At 43.2% G+C, this 19,947-nt stretch overlaps 1 long non-coding RNA gene across 6 annotated transcripts in view; it reads left to right on the top strand.

Moving 5' to 3' along the window:
* Positions 1-19,947, top strand: part of LOC107051656 — an 80,715-nt gene that overhangs the window by 22,967 nt on the left and 37,801 nt on the right. For 5 of the 6 annotated variants that reach the window (XR_006938507.1, XR_005857518.2, XR_006938509.1 and 2 more), the window contains exons 1-2: positions 13-125; positions 19,011-19,190. This is a non-coding gene — a long non-coding RNA (uncharacterized LOC107051656). Of the gene's footprint in view, positions 1-12; positions 126-19,010; positions 19,191-19,947 lie in introns of those variants that run through there. The other variant, XR_006938508.1, reaches the window with a different exon arrangement.

Here is a 19,947-nt window from a genome sequence, read left to right as displayed (position 1 = left end):
CAGCAGCATTCTGACATCATGGGGGCGGAGCCAGGAGCATCAGCGGGGTCACCCCCTGTGTGTATAAATCCTGCTACCAGGGAATGCAGCGACACAGAAGTAGCACCAGCAGGATGGGCAACCAGGTATGGCACATCAGAAGGGCATGGTGCAGTTTGCACAGGGCAGGCAAGCAGGGAGGGTGAGGAGGGATAGTATCTCTCTTCACTCAGGAGACCAGCTCATCAATCTGCTGCCTTTCAGACAACAAATCCAGCCATGGTCTCCACTAGGCAGAAAGCTCTGGCATGAAGGAATGTGGTAACTCAGATGGAGTGCCTGCCTATAAATGTGGTGGTTCAGGTCTCTGGTCCCAGATCAGCATCACAGGCAACACCCATCCCGACCTACCTTGGTTCCCCAGGTGCCCCTCCATAATAGGTTTCAGGCTCTGGAACTTGAGGGAGAGGTGAGATGGGATGCAATGGGAGGTCCATCTGCAAGGTTGTCAGGGGTGAGGTGGTCACACACACCTCAAGACTTCCTCCACCAAGAAGGACAGAAGGGTGATTGTTGTAGGCAACTCCCTTCCAAGAGGAACGGAAAGCCTGACTCTACCCACTGGGAAGTGTGCAGCTTTCCTTGGGCCCAGGTCAGGGATATTTCTAGGAAACTTCTAGTCTGATTCGACCCTCTGATCATTGTCCTTTATTGATAGCTCAGGCCAGCAGTGATGAAGTTGCTGAGAGAACCTGAGGATTATCAAAAAGGTACTTCAGGAGACTGGAACAGTTAGTAGATGGAGTGGGCGTACAGGTTGTATTTTCCTCTATCCCTTCAGTGGAAGGGAAGGATACTGAAAGGAGCAGGAAAACCTATCTCATAAGTACGTGGCTGAGAGGCTGGTGCAAACGCAAGAATTTTGGTTTTTTTGACCATGGGGCAGTTCACTTGGCACCTGGGCTGATGGCTGCGGATGGGTATCACCTGTCTTAAAGGGGGAAACATATCCTAGCCCAGGAGCTGACTAGAGGGAATGGCCTCAAGTTGTGCCAGAGGAGATTCAGGCTGGACTTTAGGACATACTTCTCTGAGAGAGTGGTCAGACACTGGAACAGGCTGCCCAGAGTGGTGGTAGAGTCACTGTCCTGGGTGTGTTCAAGAAACATTTAGATGTTGTACTGAGGGACATGGTTTAGTGGGAAATATTGGTGATAGGTAGACAGCTGGACTGGATGATCTTAGAGGTCTTTTCCAGTCTTAATCACAGAATCTCTAAGATCATCCAGTCCAACTGTCTACCTACCACCAATATCTCCCACTAAACCATGTCTTTAAGTACTACATCTACCATTTCCAGGGATGGTGACTTCACCATCGCCCTGGGCAGCCTGTTCCAATGCATTACCACTCTTTCTGAGAAGAAATTCTTCCTAATATCCAGTCCAAACCTCCCCTGGTGCAACTTGAGGCCATTAGCTGTCATCCTATTGCTGTTACCTGAGAGAAGAGGTGGACCCCCACTTTGCCACACCTTCCTTTCAGGTCACTGTAAAGAGTGATAATGTCTTCCTTGAGCCTTCTTTTCTCCAGACTGAACAATTCCAGTTCCCAGATTGAAAAGGCTGAGGTATTTTTGCTTGGAAAGGAGATAAACAAGAGATCTCAAGATAAGCCTACACCAGAAGGAATAGCATTAAAAAAACATTGAATTGGAGCATCTCTTCTCCACTCAATAAAATAAAAATGATAAAATAGACCTTAAAATCAAAAGATGATGAATTTGAACATTGTTAAAGGATTTTTCCCCTTAAACAAAACTTTAAATCTTAGTTACCAGAGAAGACCACTATGGTCAAGAATACAGCAAATTTCATTTAGGAACTGCACATTTATATGCAAAAGTCTATCCATAGAGGTTATATTTACACCTAGTGCTCCCAGGAAGGGATATAAAACTTAAATTGCTGTCTAGCAAGCAGGAGTTAAGATGACAACTTTGCAGCCTGTGAGTTCAACAGTAAGGGCTTCCTTCTCCCTTTCTATTAAAGCATCTAGTAACAGCTGTAAGGAGAACAAAAAATAAACTGGCTTCTAGTCCTGGAAATTTCTACATTTGAGATACAGTACTGGGATTTTAGATGCTCCACTGCTGGATGAAAGCTAAGGAAAACCTATTGTATGGGGGAATTCCAGTGCCCTTGTCCACAGAGCAGTTCTGGGAGGTATCAATGAAATATGTCTCTTGAGTTGCACATAGAATAGGGCAGCAAGCCAGAAGGCAAATTATTACAATAAACTTGGACTTGAAGGTTAGCGGAGCTGTAAAATAGTGTCTGGGCTATCTTGGGTTAGAAGCAGCACTGAGGAGAGGGCAGAGCAGAGAAAATCCCACTGGATGAGATGAACAGCAGTTTTGACGCCAATGACTTGTGGGGTTTTTATTTCCCAGATAAATCACAGGGGCAAAAATTCAAACCTGGGAGCAACACTTGGTACACAGAATGACTGTATGGTCATGTACCAAATTGTGTTTCATATTTATAAGATACATACGTGTGTGTTAATATATAAATAGATATATCCCTTATATGTATGTATATTGTTTATATAACACCATTTATATGATGTAATATGAATGCATGATCACATACCAAAAGGTAACTTACCCTGCTTAGTTTACAATGGATGCTAAAGACATTTCTGAAAGCACGCTGAGCTCTTGTCTAGACATATCCATAGTTGTCAATATACAAGACATTTTTCAAAGGACAAATCTCCAGAAAAGACAGTGGGCCTAAGGTCAACAGGTTTTGGAAGCTGCTTGTGACATTTAAATATTGTTTAACTCTGAAGCATTTGAATAGAGGTAAATCGGGTCTTCCTGGGGGGATGAGCACCGGGGAAGGAACTCTGCCCCTGCCTGCACAGCATGCAGCTTTCCCTCTCAGGGATATTATGAAAATGTACTCCTAAAAAAACACTGACTATGAAAGCGTCCTTGCTAAGGAGTCCTCAGGGATTAGCATAAATCTTGCTTCCCTGGCAAGATTTTTCTCCACCAGTTTATGAGGTGTTCATTGATCTACATTTAGTTCCGTAGACAACTGCACTAACTGTTGTTTCATCTACAATCGAGGATTCAGATGGATTGATTAGAAACGTATCCAGATGAAGCTGTTCACTTTTCATGGTTTTGTCTGCATCCTTGTCACGCAAAATCGTCTGTGTGCTAAATGGCAGCTAGATCTCAAGATGATTCTGTTTTGGCAGATCTTCAAAAAGGTTTCTGTGTTGTGCCTACCTGATTTGCCGTCTGTTGAAACTGATGACATTTGTTCGCTTGCAGCTGGGGGAATTTAGAAAGTGCAGATTACAAGTGTGAGCGCTGCTCTCAGATACCCATGTATGTGTTGCAAATGCAAGATGAATTCCACTAGAAGTGTTCCACTCTAGCTGACTGGGATACTTATGCACTTAAGCACGTGGCTAGATTCTCTCTCCATTTAATTGTATTTGTATTCAGCCAGTATTCTGTGCTTGAGTTTAGAGCCAAAGATTACTGCTGGGGATGTCAGACTCACAAATAATCATTTTCTGCATATCAGGATGAAGCTTATGTTTCAATTATCTGATTTCCAGCTTCTATCAGCTGTTGTTTTTAAGATCTAAATACTCTCTTCTGGCAAAAAGAGTTCAAAGAATTGAGAAGTAGTCATCGTAACGAATCACTGTAAGCAACAGAGGGATTTTACCTCCTTCCGAGTAAGTTTAGCCTTGTTCAGCAGCCCGTTTACTGGCATAAGACATTTGCCATTTTACTGAATTTCCTGTTCTGTAGACATAAATCTCCATTTGCATGCAGAATGACAAGGTTAAATAGCCCTTCAGATCGTTTTGCATTACACATATGCTGGCAAGCAGATTAAAAGTATCATGTGTGCAGCAACCAAGACAATAGCATTGAGAGGGAGATGTTGTTCCTAAATCAGATCATGGGTGTCTCAACCCTTCCTAGCACCTGGCTTATGAATCCATGGTGTCATGGATTTTCCACTGGAAATAACAGTGCTAACCCTATTTTGATAAGCTTGAAAGGGATCCAGCACTCCCCTCTTCATCATCTTTGTGTTTCTTGATCAGTCTAATGGCCTTCCTAAAGGCTAAAGCTATAAAATTGTGCCACATCCCCTAGTTGTGCTTAGCCATTACTTGGATAAGAAAGTGTAATGGACATAAATGTCCCTCCTGCCAGGCAACCACTTCAGAGTAATTTGGGCTGCAGATTTACTCTGTGCAACTGAATGATTAAATTATGAGTGAGACATTCTATTGCAAAAAAGAGTGGCACCCTCAAGGCTTTAGGCTAATACCTTCACCATAGAAACACAAAGAGAGAAAAATATTTGTTTCATTAAAATTAAGACTGTTTTTCACCATGACATAACCTTAAAATGGAGAAATACACTTGTTAAAATAGAACAGTTTAAGAACAGTTAGTTCCACAGCATGATGCACCCCACAATATTATGCTAAATTATAGGTTAAGAAATGTCACAATTGAAAATGGCTTAAAGAGCTTTAGCATAAAGACTACCTCCTGACTTGCCTTGTCTTCATTCAGAAGCTCTGAAAGGTTACAGCTGAGTCAGACAAAGCCCTTAGATGCAGGATAATACGGATGAGATACAATAGCTAAGATTTTGTGACAAGAAGCTGTCTCCTCAAAACTGGCTGCTTCTTTTCTTCTCTGCAATTGAATCTGATCTGGGAATTAAAAAGATAAATATTTACTCTAGCCTGCGGGTCCACCAGACCTGCAGCCTAGAGTGAAAGAGAAGCATGTCTGACATTGGTAAGGAAAGTGTACTGAAAGTAGAGTCTACAAATTGCAAACCCTTCCTCTTCTCACCAGTGGTGATCCCCATGCATTCTGAATCTGGAGGAACAGCGTAGATTCTCACACAGCTTTCAGGGAATGAGCACAACACAGTGTGAGCTGGACCACAACTTACCCAATTCATAATCAATTTTCATGAAGGAGGATCTGAGGGCTTTGGGATGACAAGCACTAAAGGATGTTGGGAGAGGCATTCACTGGGGTCACTCCTGCAGACTCTCCAGAGCACTGAGCTGGTGAGCTGGGTCAGCTTAGGTTGACTGCTCCTTCCTTCCTGCTGTTTTTACTGACCTGAAGTTCTTCCTGGTAATAAAGAGACTGAAAGCCTGGAAATGACCTGGGGGTTATTAGCATCACGTGCCCCATTATCTTTTCAGACCCATCACTGTATGGCCAGTGGATCTTGACTTAGGACTTTCAGAGGAACGGTAAGGAAAGGAAACCAAATTTTTGTTTATAAGTAAAACTTGCACCATTTTCCAGAAATCAGTTTAACATGAATCTCGGTAAACCAGGACAAACATCTTAATGAGATGTACATAAACCAGTTTAATCCTTTGCTTAAATCAGTTTACAGTGATTTATCAATGCAAGCTGAAAACAGTGCGTGCAAGGATTACACTGGTTTAAATGTCTACTTAGAGGTATGCACCCAGCTTAATTAGATTGATTTTAAATAGGTTTGATTATGTAAATGTAACTTCCCATAATTTCATTGGCTTATTGATATGGTAGTTAATTAAGCAGGAAAGGTGTACAGAAAGAAAGAACTTGTTTTAGAGTAAAAAAAAAGTTCATTAATTTATTTATTCTAAGTATTTGATAAAAATAGTGACTATTTTAAGTCCTCTTTTCTTTGCAAAACCAATGTAATTATTTTCATGTCAATTCAGCACCTTATGCAAATATTAAGTGAAGACCTTGTGTTTTAAAATCAAGGTGGCTAATTTGAGACAGCTGTCATAGAATCATAGAATCATACAACTGCTCAGGTCATGCAGTAAATTATCAGAGGTGCCAAGCACGAGTAGCAAAGGTTGGTCAGAGTGCAGTTAAAACCTTGCCACTGTCCTGAGAAGTTCACAACTTGAGCACAAGTCAAGAGGTGGTTGTAGGCAGGTGGTGGTGTGTGCACAAACCACTGTGCTGTGAGCTGCAGTCTAATAGTTACCGGGTTTGGCATAAATGCTGTGATAAGGAAGAGTTCTAAAGATGAGAAGGGGGATAACGAGGTGTCAGTGTGAATTTCTTACTGGAGAAGTAGCTCCTGGAAGGAACTGTGGAAGTGCTTACTTGAAAAATTACAATCTTTTGTACTGAGCGGGAGACTCAATGTGCAAGTGGTCAGCATGAACACTTAAGACAGCCAGCATGCATTGCGTGAGGGAGGGAAATGGAAAATAGTGCAATCAAAATAATGAGCAAGAACCATCAGTTTTCTAGGAAAAGGCAGGCTGAGCCAGTGTAAGAACACCAGATAAAAGGAGGTTGCAGTGATGTAGATGAGGAGAATGAGAATTTAAGCAGCACAGAGTCACACAGAGATACCACGCAGAGACAATCTATGCAACTCAGCTGTGGGCAGGAAGCAATATAGAGAGTTGTATAGTGAGCACAGTGACCAAACAGCAGCATGAAAGTCAAAGCAGATGCTAACACAGCAACCAAAGAGGTGTTAAAGGAGTTTGGGAACTCTTCTTTTACTCAGTTTAGTTTGAAAAGCTGAAAGAGAGAGCTAAGAGAGGTCTAAGAGGGAGGGTGACCGTGTTTGGAGTTTGGCAGTGTAGGACAAGAGACAGCCTGTGGGTTGTCTTCAGTCACATGATTATGGATGTCTGACAGGTCATGGAAGTTCAAAGTAGAATGGTGTCCCAACCGTTGGCCAAGACAAGGTGTTCAGAAGCACTAAGCACTGTTTCTGCTGAGTGCAAGATAGGAGTGCGTGCCAGATGCAATCAGAAAACATTTCCAGGCAGTGGTTGGATATATAAATGTCTGTATTTAGGGAGGGGAGGGGAGAAGAGAGAGGGACCCTACTCTGAGGGTTCAAGCAGTAGTCAGGGGTGGCAGGCAGGCAGCGGGCACAAGGTAGGTCTTGATTTGACACAAATGGGAGGAAGGTGCTAACAGATACTGATTTTGCTGTGATGTGGGGGAATGAGGGTCTAAGGAGAAGAGCACGGTTTGTTTCTGGGAGCTGAAGGTGTGTCAGGGTGTGAAGGGACTTTGTAAAAAATGAAGATAGGCACATGGGTAACATCATGGATTTGAAGATGATGTCTGTGATCATGAAGATTTTCTTTCTCATGTCTGCACAGCGATGCTCACCAGTCACAATTAGATTATTCTAGATTTCCTTGATTTGGAGGCAGTTTCTTCTTCCTTGACAACAGTGTGCACAGTCACTTCTCTAATTATGATACAAGGGCTGTCAAGCTCTGCAGACACAGAGCTTGCACCCTTTTGAAACATGATGGTGCTCCAGGATCAAAGCTTTCAAGGGTCTTTTTAAATTAGTATCACTTTATAGTTTGGCAGTCTTTCTCTGCATCTCTAGCTTTATCCAATTGTAAATAAACACCTTAGAAACCTGAATTAGCTGTAAACATGTGAACTGCTTTATATTCTCCCAGGAGCGATTAAGTCTGAAACTGAAACTTGCTCATCAAAGTTTGATCATCAGTGTTGACATCAACTTCTCATCTGAAGGCTTTCGTTCGAGTATGTGTCCTACTACTTCATGCTGCCCTTCCAGGAGACAGAGCCCCACATTCAAAGGCTTCAGCCCAGCTTTCAAAACGTCCACCTCCTTCCTGCATGTGCAAGCGTTCACAACACTCACAACACACTGAAAATATGGGAAACAGATTAACAGCTGAGATTGATTCCAAGCAGAGCCATGTGCAGAGCACTGGGCTTGTTGCATTGCACGCTCCCTGGCCAGTGGCCTTCAAATCTGTGCAAGGCCCAGGAGTCCTCTGGCCACCTGGAGAGGTTCATGGTGGGACCCTGCTGGTGGTTTCCTCCAGGGGATCTGTGGCATAGACTGGCAGAGTGGTGTCACCAGATGCAAGTGGTGGTGACGATGGTCTGTTTGTTTTCTACAGGAGCAGTGATTTCTGTCTTTGCTCCTCTTTCCTCTTTATGTTTAGATGCTGTTTTTCAAATGTGCCTCTGTCAATATATTTAGGGCTTGTTTTCTAATTTGGCACTGCTTAGGCACTCTCAGATTTTTCTGCTTGCTTTCTTCATTTTTTTAAAATTATTTTTTATTTTAAGCATCTGATACCTTTAAATGTGTAAGTATCAGACCTGATTAGAATGCCTAAACAGTCACTTCCCAAACTGCCAATATTTTAAAAATCTGTTGATGTGTGCAATCTTGGAGTTACCATAGCGACCGTTTGCATTGCAAGGAACCAGTCCATCACAAGGCCCTGCAGTCTCACCAGGCAACTTGGCTGGTGGAGGACATCCCTGACCCTAAACTTCACGGACTATGCTCACTGCCAGCTCCTGGTCACCCAAACCCTTGCCTCCTAAGTGTTAGTGGGTGATGGACTGCAGGATCGTGCTGTCTGGAGCGTGCTGGGATTTTCCTTTCGCAGTGAAACATAATGCAGGAAAGATGTTTGCAGTTCCCTTTTCATGTGGACATGAACCTTTTGTCCTTCTTTTGTCTCAGGGCTCCTGCCCTGGCAAAGCATTTGGGATGGGGTTTGAGCATGTGCTGAATTTCCTGGGCCAAGGCTTCCATTGAAAACACAGGGGGATGAAGTCAGAGCTGACATCCAGTTTGCCGTGGCTTCCCGGGTATGGGAATTTGTTTTCATTTTACATTTGAATGAAATCCAAGAAAAGCAATGTGGCTGTGCAGAAAGGTTTGCCTTTTGTCATGGTGCTTCTGTGATACTTGTCTGTGCTTTCCACAGAGAGTGAACACTTTTTTTGGTTGATGGTGTCCAGTATCAGACAAAGTACAGGAAAACTTTGTGCATTTAATAGTGTTTGCATTCCCACCAACTCTGGCAATCACTATCCATTTAATCTCTAGATGTATTAATGTATTCGCTATATATTTTTACATACACTTCTAAATGAAGGCACGTCAAAAGTCCTCCCTGCAGACCCATCCATTTGCTTAAATTCACAAATCCTTATTTATAAAATTAATAACAGACTGTTTTTGAAGTTTCTGTTTGAGTTCCGCTATTTAAAAAATACTAGACAAAATAAATCTGGGCTTTGATCCATTCAAGATTTCATGAGTCACATTTAACTCAGCAAGAATAAGGATTAGAATTTTAAAGATCACTGACACTCTTGTGTAAGGGAACAACCAATCGTGAGCACAAGAAGCTGTTTGCTCGTGCTCATTATTGACAGAACCAATAAAATGTCTGGGTGAGTTTAGGTGAACCAGAGGACCACAACATGTTCAGCATCTTGGTGACCTGAGAAATAATTTTTTTCATGTTTCCTGTAGCAATCCTGTTCTGTTAGTCCATTTTTCATGATGTTTACTGACCCAAAACTTAACGAGATTTGGTAATAATTACCTTCTGTTAAGGTCTGTGGCAGGCTCTTGACAGATTAGCTCTGCCTCTTGCAGCCCAACCAGCTCTGACCCACCTTCCGTATCCACCATCATGGAAGAAGCCTCTACTGGGTTTCAAAGGACCTTCTCAGTGGCTGTTAAATCATTGTCCGAGGTTCATGGGAAACACTGGTTGGGAAACATGGCAAAGGATTTTCCTAACAAGATCTCCAAAATCCCACCCAGCCCCTGGGATAGGAAGGGGCTCCCAGAGTAACAGGGAAACATTAGCGGCAGGACCAGGATAGCTGGGATGTGCTTTACTCCTCCACCCTCTCAAAAAGCTCTTATTTGCTTCTGGGCCAGGCCTGCAGTTCCTGTCCACTGCAAATCCTTTCAGGGGAGGTAGGTAGCTTTCAGAAACACTTTCAGTAATGAAGAAAAAAAATCAACCATTAATTAAAGAAGAGAGAGATGAAAAAAGAAAAGATGCTTCTTTCCCTTCACCAAGGATGATAATTTTATTTATAGTTCTAATCCTGGTATTTTAGTAAAAGAGCTGTATGAGCTCACTGTTTCCCATTCCAGTTTATTTATTGCTTGCACACCCAGGCAAAGAATCCCCCTCTTTCATGGACATCTCTCTTTAGGGAGGAGCTTTTCTTTGCCCTCTTTGTTTAGCCTTCATCTCACTGACAGAGGCAGCCCAAGGAGAGGAAACTTTACAGCCAGCTGCCTGGATTTCATGAAAAGAAGGAAAACTGTCTTCTCAGTTGCTAGCATCTTCTCCTCAAGCTCCAAAACCAAGAAGGGCTGCATGCTTATCTAAGCCCAAACAAGCATATAGACAGTTTTGTTTGTCTATCCATTACCTGTCATCCATCATGAGTTAAGGCAGGAAAGGACAAACAGCTTTGTTTTCTATTTTAGCCCTTTGACTTCCTTAAAGATTTTCACTCTGGTGGGAAACGGGACTCTGAACGCAGGTTTCTACCAGAAAAAAATGCCCTTCAAAGCCCTGGGAATGTGCACCAGGGATGCTATGCAGTCACAACCCATCCATTTTAGTCCTGTGTGTTTGTCCCTGCAACTCCAGCTCAGATCAGACCCAGCATAGCTCCTCTGGGCAGAGCCATGTTTGTTCCTGGTGCCACACCAAAGCAAGGCTCTGCCACACCAAAGGAAGGCTCTGCCACAAAGCCATACACAAGTGCCTGGTGGGCAATGACAGTCGGTGTGACTTGAGCTCCTTGGCGTTTGGCACTGCTCTTCTCTCCTCCAGCCCCTTTGGTTTCTGCTCCACTTCCTCAGGCTCCAAGTTGCCAACGTGGAGTCTCCTTGGCCCAGCAGGCAGTGCTCTGTGTGCAGACCTCTCAGTCCTGCAGATAAAACTGCTGCAGATAAAAGAGGAGAAGGAGCACTGGTAAGCCTCATCAGAGCAAAGACTGCTTATTTTCCTCTGTGATGGAAAAAAAAACCCAAAAAACAACAAAAACCAAACACAAAAAGCACAACATCAAAGGGCTTTAATAGTTTTTAAGTAATGCTTTTCTAAATGTGAAGATACTTGTTTTCTCACTCATTTGTAACAAAACCTATTACACACACAACACTGCAATCTATCATAAGTGCAATGGAACATGTAAGGTGGGAGGAGGAACTCATGACATGTTTTTAATAGACATTGCTCCCCTTCCCCCTCCAAGCTGAGGGTATTTGTTATGACTTTTAGTTAAAATGAGGAAAGGAAGAGGGAGGGAAGTATGTTCTGACTCCACTGGAGAAAAGGGAAGATTTGTTTTACTTTATTTTAGTAGCTCTGGGCTGCCTTAGATTAACTGGATATTGCAGTCCTGCTGCATCTCTAATGAATAAGAGCAACTACCCCCGAATTTTCTTCTACAAACTAATTTAGGTATGTCAAGGCTGCAATTATTTTGAGAAAGATCTGGTTCCTCGCTTGTTCATCTTTCCTCCTACTCTTCAGGAAAACAAAACTGTCAGCTTCAGTGCCCTTTGAAGTCTGTTTTAGGTTCTTGATTGAAAATTAAATACCACCCAGCTGCTGCTGAAACGGTCAAGGTTCCCGTTCTTTCCTTTTCCCTTTGCCCCTCACCCTTTGATTTGCCAAGGAGGATGAATGAACCCTGTGATCTGGCTTCTTTCCAAATAAAACCTGGCACTGCTGCAGGCAGCTGGGCCTCTGCCACTGGCTGGGAGGGATGCAATAGGTCTGGGATGGGAAAGGCCCGATCCTGTCCGATGCTGGCTGTGCTCTGTCTCCAGCAGGCAATCTGAGCCTCAGGCAATCAACCCCCTCCTTCAAAGCACCCTTAGGTTTATGGGGATCAGCTCTGAAAGCTCATAAGGACCAAGCTGTTTATTGGTGCAACTGTTTCACCTTTTTTTGGCAGCATTTGCAGAGCTTGGGTGGTGTGGGGTGCCCAGGCCTGCACTATAAAAGCTGTTATAAGTCAGGTGCCTCCCCAAATCCTACTCCAATAATCCCTGTCTGCTGGAAGCATCCAGAAAGAGTAGAATGAGTGAGAGAAGGCACAAGGGAGAATTTGGGCTCCCACTTGTTAAATCAGACTGGTGCAGCTCTCCTCTTCTGTCCAGGGCTGTGCAGCTGGCACATAGGCCTGGCCCGGGTGCTGTGCTCACACCACTGGGATCAAAAGGGAAGTGCTTCACCAGCAAAACTTCCTACTTCACTTTCCTACTCAGCCATCACGTCTGTCCTGCTGTCCTGTGAGAAACAGTTGTTCCTCCCTCCCAAATTCAAGCAGTATCACCAAAAAGCCTGACAGGAGGTATGCCAGCAGACTGGCAAGGCTCTGATGCCACATCAAGTATCCTCCTCCTCAAACCTGCCCAGCTCCATGCATGGCTTAGGCTTCATTTTCTGTTGGCAAATGCAGACTTGCTCTGGAAAGGGAGGTTTTTCCAGAAGCTGACAGATGCTGTCCAGAGAGTAACGAGCTACCAGCAGAGCAGTAACTGCTGCCATTCGTTATTTGGAGGTCCCACACTGACATTACATTCCAGGTGATGATAAATGCAGTCTGGCCAGAGTGGTTGGATAGGGCGTCTCGCCCAGCCCTGTCTAGACCAGGAAGGAAAGTCACAAAGGAGGGCCTGTGGGGTTGCTCTGGATGGATGTGCCACCACCAGGAGCCTCGAGGCACATTTAGAGTGCATGCCTGACTTTCAGCCCCCACCAGGGCCCTAAATAACCAGAGAGCTGCCATGCAGCTGACTCTGGGGAGATCATAACCCTGGCATGCTTGGGCTGCTGGCAGCTAGATAACAAAATGCACCATCTTTCCTTTTTCTGCTCCAGAAACAAGAGTTTTGAGGCTGAATTAAGGTAAAGAGCAAGGGTGTATCTATAAGAAAAACAGATTGATGTTTTATCTATATCCTTGTAGCTGATAGGGAAAAATAGATACGCAATTAATGTGATCCGTATCTATATTAACAGAGGCATGCGTGCAGTATTATATCTATGCACTGTCCGTGCCCGTGCAGAGCAGAGTTGAATGCAAGGCATACGCTGCAGAATGTGTTGCCAAAGCAGATGGCACAGTGAGCTGTTTCCTATACCCTGCTCATAGCAACCACGCACTATGTGGGGAAACTTAACATTTAAAGTATGCTGACAGCATTTGTGTCCGGAAGATGAGACAGCAGCATCGCCGTAAAACGCTGTTGCACTTTTAGTGGCTGAGTCTGCTTATTATCATGATCATTTGGATTTTGTCCTTTTGTGCTTGATATTTCAAACAAGCAGCACGTGCATAGTGATAGCGTTTTGACCTGAACGTGTTTTGATATATAGCCAAAATCATATTTTAAATACAGAAGGAGACAGATGAGGTAAATATTAACAGGTGATATTTGAAGGCTGCTCTCAGGTACCCTTCATCCCACGCTTCCACACCCTACCTCCAGTCCTGCTCATTGCAAAGTACTGTGAAGTCGCATTGCTGAAGTCAAAATGTGACCAAATGAAACTCAAAGTCTCCTTAGGTTCATTTACATCAGTGTTATTTTCTTTTTAACTATAATGACATCGCTACTGTATTGACATACTACCCAGAGTAGATCAAATTGTTCTTTTCCCCTTTTCTGAATATCAGCTTGGAATCCTAAGCTCCAGCAATGCGACATTATATCCTGTGACACTGCATTTGCTTGTGGGATGATTGCAACATGGGGTTTCTTGTGAGGACATCTTGCTGACACAGACCTACACATGCCAGAGTGACAGCAGCCTTGCAGTCTGCATTACAGGACATTGCTTTCAGTCACCTGAAGCTTTCTGTAAACACTTTCCATGTGATTGAAACTGTTCCGTGTTGCAGCATGCAGTTCTATTTTTCTGTAGGAAAGGATGAGAAAAAGCTTGCAAATCCAAGTGGAATTTTTCATCTTTAGCCTATTTGTTTCCTTCATTCGTCCTCCCCCTCTTGGTTTTTTGTTTTGTTTTGTTTTGTTGGTTTTGTTAGGTTTTTTGTTTGTTTCTTTGTTTGTTTTGTCAGGAACTTATTCTTGTGCACTAATATACATGCCTTCACGGCTACACTACGAATAGTGTGAGGAAGCTGAAACTGCTAGGAGAATCTCAGCCTTTTCATTTCCCGGAACACATTTAATTTTAGGAACACCACTTGTGCTTTTGCATTTCACATAGCTACTTAGAGAGGGACCATCCAAACTTTCTGTTCTGCAAAACAATGCATTAATCAAGGCTGCCATGGATCTCACACACACAGACATGCACATGTGTCCTTTAACTTCACAGTCAGGCCTGCTGTGATTGAAAGTCGATCATCTGAACCGGCACTCTGTAAAGATGCTAACAGCTCAACAACTGCCATAGAAACCACGCTCAGCTACAGGTGGGAGAGGCACTGCACATTAGTCCTGTGGGAAGAAATGTTCTCTTTGCTCAGGGTTAGACCTAAAGATGAGTTCAGCTACAATTCAGCCAAGTACTGTAAGCACGCTCTTGGTTCTGCTTTGGGTTAGAAGGGTCTCAAGCACTGCTCAAAGGCTTCTGCAAAGAGTTCTTATGTCCCTTCAGTGTTACTGGAGTAAAACACTGCTGAGCATAGTTACTTCTGTGCTTGGAGGAGCAGACGCTCCATACTTTTCATGTCTAAAAATAATACATAATTAAATATATACTTGTGCTTTCCCGTAATCTATGTCTAAGGCTGTCCCGTATATTATCTTTGTACATCAGACCATGCAAGTTATTTTTAAATCCAATTTTTCTTCTCTTTATCCCATTCCAAGAACAATAAACAGAGCTTGTGAGGAGGGGGAATAATAACATACAACCTCTCTATAAACACATGGGTATAATTCCACCCAAATTCCACTCCTGTCTAGCAGCCACCCCAGAGCTCACCTCCTCTGGCTTCCTTTCACTGCTCTCGGCACTTCTTTTTGTTTTGTCTTTGTGCTCCAGTAGGGACCCTGTGCTTACATATGTTCTTACACGTTACCTTGTGCAATGCTTTGTGAGGCTTTTCTTTAGCTTTTCAAAACTACTGAGCAGTGTTTTTCCCATGTGGTGCAGATCAAGCCATGGCCCTGCTGTGGAAGATGTCCATACAATGGATGTGTTGCTGCTGCCAGCTGTCACCAAGTTTGGTACTGGAAACCCAACTCCAGGAGGCAGTAGGTTATGAGACAAAATCACAGTTCACCTTGAGAAGCAAAAAAAATTCTAGCTTTCCCCATTGTGGGGAAAAGTCCAAGACACAACCCAGACCTACTGTCTCAAAGGAGCCATGTACCCAGCAAGAACCCAACAGGCTGCACATCACATCTCTGTCTCATCCAAAAGAGGTGAGGCTTTTAAGCTGTATTTAGAAGATGTTGGCACACATGACAAAAATAGCTGTGATCATGCTTCCTCCTCCTTGACTCATAGGTGGGGAGATGTGGGAAGATTTATCTCTCTGCTGGGTTTTTAGCAACATACTGTTTGTTGTCTTCTGCCCACTGTCATATGCCCCATAAAAACCCAAAGAGGCTTTCTCTCTACTGAAAGAAGTACTTGGCATATTTGGAGCACATGCTGACACCAGTTGCTTTTCAAAGGCTCTGTAAATTCTGGTTCACTCTTCTATCCCATTTTCCATTCAGAGTCACAGCAAGGGGTATTTGGCAGACCATGAAATAAAACTGCACGTGCTGTAATCCTGTTCAGGGTGAACCTCCTGCTCCTGTTTGCTCCCTTCCCTCCCTCTCCCTCTCCCTTTTACTCAGATTCCCTTTCTCTGCAAGTATGACCAATTACAGGAGAACCTCACTTGGATTAGACAAGGTCATGGAGAATATTTGGAAAAGATAGGTCTCATTATGAGCACAATGAGTAACAATATTGACCTTACTAGTCTTAATAGCTCAAGATTCTGTAAGGTGTTTTTTGCTTTCTCCCCCTCCTTTTGTTGCTAAACAAGGTTAACTCTCTGTAGGCTTAGGAGACGTTGGCCACTTTGTCAACAGGAACAGGAAAATACACTGTGAGGATCTCAAATCCATCTAAATCACTGTATCAAACTTGCAGGCGCACAAAAAGGCAGTAGTGTGCTTTGTGACTGAGCTCAGTTTGAGTTTGTAGTAGATGTGCTGAGTGCTTCAGTGCATGCCTGAATTAATTTTATATTCCCTTTCCTGCACTGAGAAAGCCTGCTGCCCTTCTTGGAAGATAAACCATGTGAGCAAAGAGCATACATCTCAGCCCCAGTGTCTGCCAGGTCTTATTCTACAAGGGGGTATTTCGAGTGCTCTGATGCAACAGTGCTGCAGAATAGGGCATTTGAACTGATGCTTTGGGAAAGCCAGGTGGCTGGAGAGCGAAGCTTTGAGTAGATAACTCACGAGCTTTAGGGATCAAACCTACTTAGTTTAAATTGGCTTTGTTCCATTGACTTGGTTTCTCACTTAGGCATTTCTTTGTGTGTTTCTGGGTACCATAATTTTAGGCCTCTGAGAAAAAAAAAAAAAAAAAAAAAAAAGAAGAAGAAGAAGAAGAAGCAAAAAGAAGGCTCCTTGATTTCCCATTGCCTATTTTCCTCTGCACAGTTACTGTTCTACCAGTCTTGCGAGTCGGTGCTATGGCCCTCTCCTCCTCCTGCCTGCTTCCAGCCTCAGGCTCCTGTTCCCCTTCTCCTGCCTCACTTGGCTAAAGAATGGGCACAATAGGAAAGCCCCTCAGCTTGCCTGCTGGCTGCTTTCCTGCTATTTTACAAGACATGAGGGTCTGATGGGTGCTGGAGGCACCCACGTGGCAGTAGAAGCAGGGATGGAAAGGAGAGATGGGAGGTGGGGTGGGCTTCTGTTTGGCACCGATGAGGTGTTGTGTTGACATCCCATCAGGGCCATCCCCTACAGCATCGATGACTTGGCACTGAATAATCATTAGCCTTCAGTGAGCCCAGTCATGAGTAAAGTTGGACAGGGTGATGGACAAGGTCCTTGCCCCAGTGAGCTGACATCAGGAGGGGAAAGGTGGCCACAGGCTCACTGATGGATAGAAACCATCCATGTGAGAAGCAGCTGCCAGAGAAAGTAGTATAACATGCTGGGATTTAAAGTCACAGATCAAAAGAAAAATGCAGAAATGCCTATGAGAAAAGGGAAGAGTCAGGAGGAAAGGATGAATTAATTACCTTAGTTCCAACAAAGTTGTATTAGAAGGAGCACTTGTATTTCGGCATAATTTTCCAGTACATGACCCTGGAAAGAGTTCCCAGCTTTATTTCTCTACGTTTAATTCAAATATACATACTTGATTTGCTTTCAGCAACTTGGAGAGAATTCATATCTAGATGCAAACCTCATGGCTTGCTCCAGTCCTTCCTGCGACTGTCCATTTATTTAGTTTCCAATTTATAGCTTTCAGATGTGGGCCACGGGTAAGGCAAAGTGGTTTTGCTAACTTAGGCCTGTTTTAGATGCCTTCCTGTAGAATCGCCTTCAAATACATATTTGAATGTATTGCTTTAGAATTGTTTTGCTTTAGAAACTTAGACAAATAAGTTATTAAACAAAAGCACATTAGAGAAAATAAGCAATATTTCTCCAGATATCTCTAAGCCTCTGTACCCAGAGTGGGTATAGTTTTTGACTGCCCTGGTTTTCAACCCAGAGACATTAGAGCCCCAAGATGCATATAACTAATGTCCTTGGAGATGCTATAAGGTCATGCCTACTAGCGTCTTCTCTTCCACAGAGAAGCTGTGTGGAAAGGGGAAGTCAGGATGCTGACCTCAGAGCAAATCTGGAAAAAAATATGGGCAAAGAATCAAAGACGTGTTTTTATGGAAACCGGCTGATCAATCCTTATCTTTCCTGTAGCGGATCTCCTTTATGTCAGATTTGTGTGTGTGTGTGTGTGTATGTGTATGTGTGCCATTGTTGTTAAAACTGTGAAATAGAAATAAATGTTCTAACGCTGGCCAGAGCATGATTTCCATCAGCATGTGAAGGTTTATTTGCTTTGGTCTTTTCTAACAACCAGTAAAATATCAGAGCACATCATTGTGCCAGATAAAAGAGCAAAATAATAGTACAGTGAAATCAACCATGGCAGCTAGCTAATTAGTTAGCTTTCTGTTCTTTCAGAACTACAGGAATCTAATTCAGTTTTGTGCTGGTATTTACTGTCAAGTGGCCTACTTCAGCTTTTAATGATCTCTTGAGACCCTGGCCTGACCCAAAACGTTGTTACAACTTGGCACACCCCAGTATAATAAACTATAAACCTGTCACATGTTGCCCCTTATCCAGTAATTAGAAACGTCCTAAGACCAGTGTTAAGTGCTGTGCCTAAAAACAGGCTGAGCAAATGCCAATTTACGAGGGATTCATGGTCAAGGTGATGAGTGAATTGCTGGCTGAAGAGGCAGACCACAAAAAGAAACGAAACCTTGCTAAGCTCCCTTTGGGAAAATTGCAGCAGTCTCCCCTCTGCATAATCAACAGCTGCAGAAGCAAACCACTGCTCATCTGTTTTCCCACCAAGTGGAAAATACATGCTGTATGCATCATGCAAATGGAAAAAGATAGATAGGGGTATAAAGATGCTATAGATAGACATTTATAAATGAGTGGTTGGATGTTACTTTTCAGGCAAAGAACCAGTGAAATAGGAGACTGTTGCAGAAAAGTAAGTGCCAAAAAATATGCTTAAAAATTGAGTAGTAATGAATATACAATCTTGTGACTATACATTATGAATGTAGAGTTAATTTATATTGCATTTCTGCAGTGTTATACACTACTCCACACTTAATTATGCGAGATAAATACGTGGAGTGAGAAATGCATTGCTGACTTTCGGAGCTTGGGAAGTCTTTTGTCATAAAAATGAGAACTACATTTATGCAAGGTAGAGATGGCTTCAGGTATTTCTACAGTCAGCCAAATTTCAACTGTTCATTCTAAGTAGATAATTAACACCCAACATTTCCAGAATCTTTTCTGCTTAAAGACCTTGGCTTTTATGCCCCCATCCCATGTCTGTGAGATCAACATCACTATTGATGCTACACTTTTTTATCCTATTCCTAGGCTAAGTGACCAGACTGCTACCACGCAGACAGCAAGCAGCAAAGCTGGGAGCCAGCCAAGACTTCTCCAGCCTGAAGCCTGGGCTTTGTTTGCAGAGTGGCTCCAGCTCCCCACTACACCTCTCACATGGCCATGAGTGAGCTAGCACCGCAACCCAGGCACCATTACGCACCTTCTGAGGTATAAACTGTCTGCCTTCTGGACAGGCCTACTCATTTACCGTGACTTCAACTGTTAGCTAACACTTGTCATGTCTTTAAAAAGCAGCATTTGGTTAGCGTAAATACCATTTATGCCTCTTCCTTCATCCTCTCATTCCTTCTTGTATGATTGCCCTATGGAAAATGAAGCAACAAAAGCTGCTTTTCTGTGCCCACTGTTTAATATCCTTTATTTATGTCTCGGTCAGATTAATAAGATTTATGCAGAAGGGGACACAAATCTGGCTAAACTCATTTGGTAGTTAAGTTTTAAAGCTTTTTTCTGAATTCATGACAACCTTGTGTTCAGATCCCTTTCCACAGACCCACTTCCTCTTGGTTTCCTTCCTAACTCATAGCCTTCAACATCTGTTGCCCCTCTGCTGTGCTCCCAGACTAGCTTCCACTCCAGGCATCCAAGCAATGTCCAGGAGCTTTGTTGGAGCACCACTGCTCTAAAACTTGGCCAGGAATCCTGAGCTTACCAGTGTGGTAGAAAACTCCGTTAAGTGCAGAGAGACTGTTTCCGTTGCCCTGAAAAGCAGAGCCAGTGGAAAGAGGCTGCTGTTTTCCCAAGTAATCCTATTAGTAGCAGTTACCATAAATGGAATATAAAATGTGTGTGTGATAGAATCATAGAATCATAGAATCACAAGGTTGGAAAGGACCTACAAGATCATCTAGTCCAGTCATCCTCCTATCACCATTACTACCACTAATCTACTAAACCATATCTC

This window comes from Gallus gallus, chromosome 2, assembly GCF_016699485.2.
Source record: "Gallus gallus isolate bGalGal1 chromosome 2, bGalGal1.mat.broiler.GRCg7b, whole genome shotgun sequence".
Taxonomy (NCBI): domain Eukaryota; kingdom Metazoa; phylum Chordata; class Aves; order Galliformes; family Phasianidae; genus Gallus; species Gallus gallus.
The sequence above is the reverse complement of the archived record's forward strand: the minus strand, read 5'-3'. Positions and strand labels throughout refer to the sequence as shown.